Here is a 9,136-nt window from a genome sequence, read left to right on the forward strand (position 1 = left end):
CTATAACCATATAATTTCCCCCCCCATGTCTTTCTTACATAAGATCTTTTGAAAATATTCTATTTAAAATTTAGTGCAACACCTTATAAAATTTCAATACAGAAAATTACAATATCTATTCAACTTTAGTCCTTCCTCATCAAAATCCAGTATAGATCCAAATATCTAGTCTTTTATGATAGATATAAAACATATAATCAACCCATTTCTTCCAGATTCCTCACAAATTGTCTTTCCGGGACACTAATATTTTTGTCTATTAATATTTTAAAAAAACCTTGTTTCAAGAATAATACTTTTGTCTCTCGACATTTTTTTTGGTGCATTAATCTCTGTCTTTCCTTCGTTACTCCTTTTAAAAAGTCAATCACCATATTTCCTAGTAATTCCTTATGTCCAAGAATCCAAAAATTACTGCCGTATATTCCATCAGTCCAAAAAGAGAACTCTTGCGAAACATTACCTTGTGAGTCTTTTCCATTTGAGGGACAATCTCCTGTAGCACAAATTCAGGCAGTTCATCCAAACTATTTAAAGAAAACTTCTTTACATCACCTTGTTTCTTCACGATCAAATCTTGATATTTATCCACTTTTATTTGTATCTCCTGCATTCCATTTTCTGAATGATTGCACTGGTTAATTTGCTCCAAGCTCTCATCCAAAACGTCCCCATTTTTTATCAATTCATATTTTTGAATAATTAAATACATACTTTCTGTGTAGTCCTGTATAAAGTCACAAATCCATTCTTCTGAAAGAACCTCCATGACAAAGTTCCTGCTGAGAATCCCCTTGTAAAGTACTTAAACAACGTAATATAATCCAACAGTCCACAGTCAAACACAATAAGATAAAATCTCCATTCAGTTTCGATTCAACAGCAAAGCTCCCTTTGATGTATCGCTCTGCTTTCAGTTTCTCTAAAACGAAACTGAAGGGGGGGCGGAAATTTCTCTTTTTTAAAAAAAAAAAAGGTAGAAGTCAGAAAATCAAAAATACTTGCAAACCAATAATTGTTCACTCACGCTTGTTCCGCCTGCTTTTAGTAACCACAAAAAGAAATCAATTGCTAGCAGAAGTGGACACCTTCCTCTTTTCCTGCTTTTTCAGGAGCGCAGTGAATACTGGAGGTTGGGGGAGGAGTTCAAGGGGATTCGACCTTTCAGGACTTTGCATTACAAAAACAAAGCCCCTAGGGGAATCTACTACAATTCCCCCCCCCCTTGCTCTTTCTCTCTCTTTCAACCAGAGAGAGAAATTAAGCCAGGATCAGTTGTTATGTCCGGCTTTTACCATATTCAATGCGGAGTGCCATAAATTAGCACCCAGCGAGAAAGGAGGCGCCACCCAGAAGCAGTTTTTAAATTGTTGTAAATGACTCCTGTTTTTAGTAATGGGTCTATGGGATTACTCAGGATGTTTTGGATAGCTTTAGTTGGATTGTGTGCTGTACTGATGCCATGTGATTGTAATAATCTGTTAGTGGTTTCTGAGGTGTTTTTGATATATGGCAGTGTAATCCTTGGGTTGGTTGTACTCTATTGGGTCAAGTGGTAAGACACTTTTTGATGAAATTGCATGGATATCCATTTTGTTGGAAAATTGATGATTTACTTCCTTTTTCTGCTATTCAGTGTTACACAACTTTTCTTATGGGAGATTTGGTTATTATTTTGGTATTGGAGCACTTGGTTGGTATGGATGGTTTTTCAGTACACTTATGTTTCTAGTTTGCCATTGTAGTCACTGCTGATCAGGATATCGAGGGAGCATGCTGTGGTATTCTTCTTGAACGTGGATTGGAATTGGATTCTTTTGCAGATGTTGTTGATGGTTCTGTGGGTGTTCTCTGATTGGTCCTTTTTTATTATGGTAAAGTTGTCATGATTTGATCCATATTTTGGGTTTATGAGTGGGGTTGCTATCAATTCCAGATGTTGCATTACAACTTCTGCTATGAGTAAGTGTTGATCCCATTGGGGGTACCTTTAATTTGTCCACCAAATTTAAAATATGTAGTTAGGCAGAGGTTGATAATGGCATATAATTCTGGGTGTTTTAGTCTTTGTATATTTCTTTTCATTCTCGTGACTCAGATAGGAAAATTCAATGGCTGGGTGCAATTTTAGTGGCCTCTTTTTAAAATGTTACCTGGAAGAAGAAAACCAGGCCAATGACTTGCTCTGAATGGGCTCTAGGAAAGAATGAGGCAGCCAAAACATGTATAAAGTTTCATGGTTAATACAGATTCATTTGTATCAGTTCCCTATAACCTGCTGGACAGCTCCTTTGCTCTTGGGGAAACCTTACCCTTCAATCTGTTGGACAGCTCCCAGCCTTTATGGTAGGAGCATCTCTACTACATGGCATTAGTGGCAAGATGGGGACCGGTAAAATAGTGCAGGGGTCTCCAATCTTGGCAACTTTAAACCTGGTGGAGTTCTAGGCTTTGCTGACTGGGAAATTCTGGGAGTTGAAATCTGCCAGGCTTAAAATTGCCAAGGTTGGAGATTCCTGATATAGTGAACATGTTTGGAGCAGAGTGACAGTTTATTGACCTGTTACTGTAGGGATACAAAACTTTATTATATAATTCCCAGTTACCACATAATTCAGAGTGAATAAAAATCTAAATTGTCCTGAAGCAGTTTGATCCTGTGTCAACCTCTAGTCGTTATGATTCTTCTGCAGGATATTCAAATTAATTATGTCCTATTCTACAGCATACTATGTTATCAGCTTACCTTAGGAGTGATTAGCCTAAGTGCATTTAATGAACATGGGGTAAAGAATACATCTTGAAACTGGCACTTAAAAAAAAGAGGATGAAAGAAATTTCACCTCAAAATCATCTGGATGCAGGTATATCAAATTATCTCCCCATTCTTCATGAAAAAAAAATACTTATAAACTGAATTCAGAAAAAGTACCTTGTAATTTAATTTAATAGACCAAGATGCAAAAATAGTCGACACTTGTTTTGTAATAATTCACTTTAAAATCAGGTATTTGCTTAAGCTAGAGCTAATGTAATTATGTACTCTTGATATTTGATTAGGAAAAGGATAATATTATCAAGTGCATATTAGATTATCTGATGTTCCTCCTCGCTTACAATTATTTCTGTTTTAGTTGTTGATACTGATTCTAATTATGACAGGAACACTGTTGAAAAATAAGTAAATTATTGTTTAAGATGTAAGCAGGCAACCATTTTAAAGTTCATTGCTTTTTTGAAGAATGTGATATTCCAACCAATTATAGACATAACCTATTGTAAGCTAAAACACAGTTTCATTTGAATTTGGAATCTTTTTCCTGGTAACATGCAGGGATCTTCACACAAAGGCACATAGGAGCATGTATTCTCAGCTTCTCAAAAGACATTCTACCCAGACTACAAAGTAGGAGAACAGGTCCTGTAAGGTTTAATACTGCCTGGCAACCTATTTTTTGCTTTGCAAAGAAGATCACCTTCATTCAATCATCCCTTTCTCTCTTTCTAACAAGCCCCTTATAAAAATATTTGGAGACAGAAAGAGATGTCTGGAGATTTTTATGAGATGAGAGCAACAGCAAGGTGATGCAGACATAATATATAACAGAGCAAAATAAGGACCAAATGTTATCTAGGAAATTCTTACGTACATGACTTTGTGACAAGAGCCAGATGGGAAACACCACTGGGTTTCTCTCCTAATATGATCTTATCCTAATATGATCAGTCAGCATGCTGGTTTTAAGCTTTCCTGATCAGAAACTCATAGGAGCTGGGCATAGGAGCTGGGCATAGGAGCTGGGCATTTGCTCCACGTACAGTATTTACTTTTCTGGAAACCTATCTTCTCTGTACCTTTGCCCTTCACCTTCCTCCATTTAGACAGTGGCCTCCAACCTTTTGGGCACCTGGGACTGGTTCTGTGGAAAGTGGCTTTTTTGTGGACCAGCGGGGGCGTGGTGTGTGCTGCCTGCATCCCACAGATCAGGTTTTGTTTGTTTACATGGCCCAGTTTCTGGTATGCCACTGTTGTGGTTCGTCAGCAGCCTATGGAGTTGGCAACGGAATTGGACAGCAATGAGGCTGAGGTGAGGCCAGGGCCATCGGGAAGTAAGGTGCGGACTCCAGAGCCTCCAGAGGCTGACAGTAGTGAGGCAGAAGAACAGGAGGAGCCTGTTCCTAATGCACACATGAGAAGAGCTGCCAGAAGGCAAGAGCAGCTCAAGCAGAGAAGACAACTCGGGAGAAGGGCCAAGAGATGATTGGCCCCTTCCAAAAGGCTTAAAACAGACGAGCGCCAGCATTTCAGCTTTGCCGGAAAACAACATTGTAGCTGCATCTTCTGCTCCGTCTTCTGCTTCGTATACGTCTTTGTTTTTGTGGCTTCTGGACGTTTGCCAGGAAGGGCCTTTGGCAGTTTGCCTAATTGGACTAAGGTTTGATATAACTGAGGAATTTGTGTTGGGAGGCATTTGTTTTACTTTGAGTTGAACAACGCTGGGAATGAAGTAATTCCCAGCCGTTCGAATAAAGTTTGTTTTTCCACAGACTAAGTTTATTACTACCTACTTGGGCCTGGGTCACAACAGCCGCAGCCCAGTGCCAGTCCATGGATTGGGGGTTGGGAACCCATGAATTAGATCAGAGGTCTCCAACCTTGGCAACTTTAAACCTGGTGGACTTCAACTCCTAGAATTACCCAGCCAGCTTCTGGGAGTTGAAGTCCTCCAGGCTTAAAGTTGCCAAGGTTGGAGACCCCTGATTTAGATGATAGGAATTATCCAATGGCTTAAAAGTACCTTATTGGGGTGCTCTGAGGATTAAATTGTTAATATTTTGCCATTAATAATCCCACATAGACAGTTACTAAAAACTATGATGCCTCTATGAAATTTTGTTCATTATTTATTAGTTGTTCAAATTCAGTTAATAATTGTTTGGAAACATTATTTATAGGAAGTTGTTTGCTTCGCTGCATAATTGTAATGTCATTTAATTTTGCTAAATCAGAGGGTTGAGTTTATTTTTTATGTTGCTTTTTAGGAAGAACGAAAAGCAAGGTTTGTGGTAATTTATATGGGCAATGAGAGTGCAACTCAGGAAAATATATTTTAAAGGGGAAATGTAAACCTTTGTGCTTTGGGGCAAAAACTAACTACTAGCTAATGAGAACCGAAAGATGCTTTGGCGTTTGTAGGATCATCAGTAAGGAATGCGTTTTCTTTGAAATATTCTTCTTTGGTCATTTCTGGAAGCAAGGCAGGAAGCTAACCAGGGTAAGCTGTAGATCTTGCACTGTGATCTAACCAAAGAATCCTTTTTCTTCCTCCATACATTCAGAATCAGGTGTTAAACAAGAAAGAATTAATAGGCTGCTCCTCCAGGTAGTAGTCAGAGTAAAAAAAAACAAAAAACAGGTGCTGGAAGCACAGCATGTTTGCAGACTGGCTTTCCATACTGATTCTTCTGTGTCAAATTCAGCTCATTCATGATGCAAGAGACCTCTTGGTCGTCAGTGGCAGCATCTTCTACTTGGAGATCAGGATTTGTTCTACAGGATTACCTGCTTTGTGTCAGCACCTGCCAAGTCATTTGTAACACTGTAAATTCCTAAATACAAGGTGACCCCACCCAAGGATTTCACTATAGCACTCTACATACATACCCCTAGATTGAGAAGGATATGCAGTGTGCTTTTGAACCGTTTCAAGACCTCCATATGTCTCTTGTGTGCTACGGCTGACATTTCAAGTTGCTGAATTGTTAGAAATCCTCTCCCTTGGTATATTGCTCTCATTTACATGAACAAGGCCGTAGCTGCAATTCACCATAAATTACCCCAGAGGCCAGTTGCACAAAGTAATCTAGGCAGTGAGGAAACCATAAACATTAGCTCTGAAGAAAAAATAATAAATATAGCCACTTATATCCATCGAACTGATGCACCCTCACTGATACTGCATTTGCTTTCTCCTATGAATCCCTCTTGGCTACTGGCTACATTTTTCAGAAATGGTTTGTCACTACCTTCTTCCAAGGGCTTAAAGTCACTGGCTCAAATTCACTGGCTTCATGGCTAAATGGGAACTTAACTCATGATCTTGCCGTTTCTGGCCTAGATCTTTTAATCCCTGCACCAAACTGGCTCTCACCAGCCTAAGGGTTGGTGTTAAAAAGAATTGTCTGTTTTGCTTCTTGCCTTACAAGCAAATCTTTTTTCTCTACCTTGCAACAGGACAGATCTAAAATACGGGAGACATGCTAACCATTTCAACATAATTCAATAGTGATCCTTTCTCCCCAAATTATCTATGGGAAGAAAAGGATGATCTCTATCAGATCTCACACATTTATGTCTACCTATAGGTTTCATAGAATTTCAACATTCACAATGTATACAATATCTGAAAGAATGGAATGGAATGGAATGGAATGGAATGGAGTGGAGTGGAGTGGAGTGGAGTGGAGTGGAATAGAATAGAATAGAATAGAATAGAATAGAATAGAATAGAATAGAATAGAATAGAATAGAATAGAATAGAATAGAATAGAATAGAATAGAATTTTTATTGGCCAAGTGTGATTGGACACACAAGGAATTTGTCTTGGTGCATATGCTCTCAGTGTACATAAAAGAAAAGATACGTTCATCAAGGTACAACAATTACAACACAAATGATGGTCAATATATCAATATAAATCATAAGGATTGCCAGCAACAAAGTTACAGTCATACAGTCATAAGTGGAAAGAGATTGGTGATGGGAACGATGAGAAGATTAATAGTAGTGCAGATTTAGTAAATAGTTTGACAGTGTTGAGGGAATTAATTGTTTAGCAGAGTGATGGCCTTCAGGAAAAAACTGTTCTTGTGTCTAGTTGTTCTGGTGTGCAGTGCTCTATAGCGTCGTTTTGAGGGTAGGAATTGAAACAGTTTATGTCCAGGATGTGAGGGATCTGTAAATATTTTCACGGCCCTCTTCTTGATTCGTGCAGTATACAGGTCCTCAATGGAAGGCAGGTTGGTAGCAATTATTTTTTCTGTAGTTCTAATTATCCTCTGAAATCTGTGTCTTTCTTGTTGGGTTGCAGAACCGAACCAGACAGTTATAGAGGTGCAAATGACAGACTCAATAATTCCTCTGTAGAACTGAATCAGCAGCTCCTTGGGCAGTTTGAGCTTTCTGAGTTGGCGCAGAAAGAACAGTCTTTGTTGTCCTTTTTGATGATGTTTTTGATATTAGCTGTCCATTTTATAGAATAGAATAGAATAGAAACTTTATTGTCACTTTAAATGTACACTAATCAGCATACATTAAAATAAAGTTTTGTTACATTCAGCTCTCAAAAGATAACCATTATGCACATTCAGAGACTGGTATGCAACCATCTAATCAGAAAGCAAAAGAGATGGTGTTCTTGTGTTTTTATACTATACATGCTCTACCTATAATCAGAGATGCACATATTTATTTATATCCCACCCTGTATTATTTTTACAAATAAGTCAAGGGATCAAACATATCCAATACACCTTCCTCCTCCTCTTCCATCTAAGTAGTCAGAGAACCCTAAGCTGAAACTTACCCTGAAAAAAAACCCACACAAACAGTGGGTTTGATCACTGTAAGTTGATTAATTTATTAACTTTTGAAAGTGAATAAATAACTAATATTTCCAATGGTTATCTCTTTGACCTTCCTTGTCTGTTACCAATTACAGATATAGTCGCAGAGCAAAACCTTGACATTACTTTAGCCCCACCACATAGGCTGCCAAAACCTGGGTGGGAAAGTTAGCAGTGTGTGATGAAGTTTTATAACTATTTTAATCAAGTCTGGCATTTGTTGTCATTAAAATGCTAATCATCTCAGAAGGGAAAGCAAGTTGAAGCAGTGATGTACAACACATAGAAAAGTTCATTGTTCTTGACTTCAGAGGTTGATTTGCTCTTTTTATTTTCTTCCTTCTTAGTAGTAATGAAGAGAAGGAATTAGGCACTGATGGATGGATGGATTGATTGATTGATTGGCTGCAGTATTGCTATACACCCTACTTCTTGTGACTCATGGTGGTTTTTTTAAAGAGTGATGTAATAGCCTTTGAAATGAAGTTAAAGAAATATTAGAAGCAAGAGGTGTCAAATTGGTGCCATATCTAGATGCAATGAAGTTATTTCACTCAAGCCCAATTTTTTTTTCATTTTGTTTTTTTCTTCTTCTTCATAATATCAGTCCCAACCTTATATTATTTTGAAAAGCAAAAAGTTCAGAAATTGGAGTTTGGCTATTTATATTTCCATGGTTAAAAAGTAAGATTATTCTGTTCCAAGTATTCAGACTTTCGAGAAGATTCACTAAGCACAAAATCTGTGTGAAGAATTTAAGCCTGAGAGCTTTCTTTCCTTCCTTCCTCACATTCAAATCTAGCTTCATTGCACGAAAAATGCTTAAAATATGGTTACGGTTTACAATAGGGGGAGGATGTCAACAGGAATACTTTACCATGGGTCAATGTATTCTTGACACTAATTTAGCATGTATTGCCCAAGAAAATATCAGGAGTCTAGCTTGAATGTTATTTTCACTCAAAGGCATCTTGCAGTTCAGAACTGCTGAACATGTTAAGAACAGAGAGGATTGGGAAAAGAGTGCTTCTTCCCTGACATTTTCCCGATCTATACCATCCTCTCTGAAATGGCTAATAACTTCATCGGGGGAAAATTCGTCTTCATCTTCTATCAATAACAACTTAAAATGGGTCTGGGGAGTAGGAATAGGGAGCTTGCTTTATTTTTAGTGGTGTGGCATGACTGACTGAGGACAACGGTCAGGGTAGCTCAGTCCAACTGAAGGGATGAAGAAGGATACTTTAAAGCCATGATGGCGAACCTATGGCACGCATGCCACAGGTGGCACGTGTGGGCAGGCAAGCGTTGCCCTAGCTTAGATCCAGTGAGCATGTGCACACCGGCCAGTTGATTTTGGGGCCTTCCCAGTCTGGGAAATGGGCCGTTTCCAGCCCCCAGAAGGCCTTGGGGTTGGGGGGGAGGTTGCTTTCACCCTCCCCAGGCTCCAAGAAAGCCTCTGGGCCCACCATGCCATCGCGTGCCAAAAGCGGGGGGAGCATGGAGGAG

Source organism: Ahaetulla prasina, chromosome 1 (genome assembly GCF_028640845.1).
Source record: "Ahaetulla prasina isolate Xishuangbanna chromosome 1, ASM2864084v1, whole genome shotgun sequence".
Classification (NCBI taxonomy): Eukaryota; Metazoa; Chordata; class Lepidosauria; order Squamata; family Colubridae; genus Ahaetulla; species Ahaetulla prasina.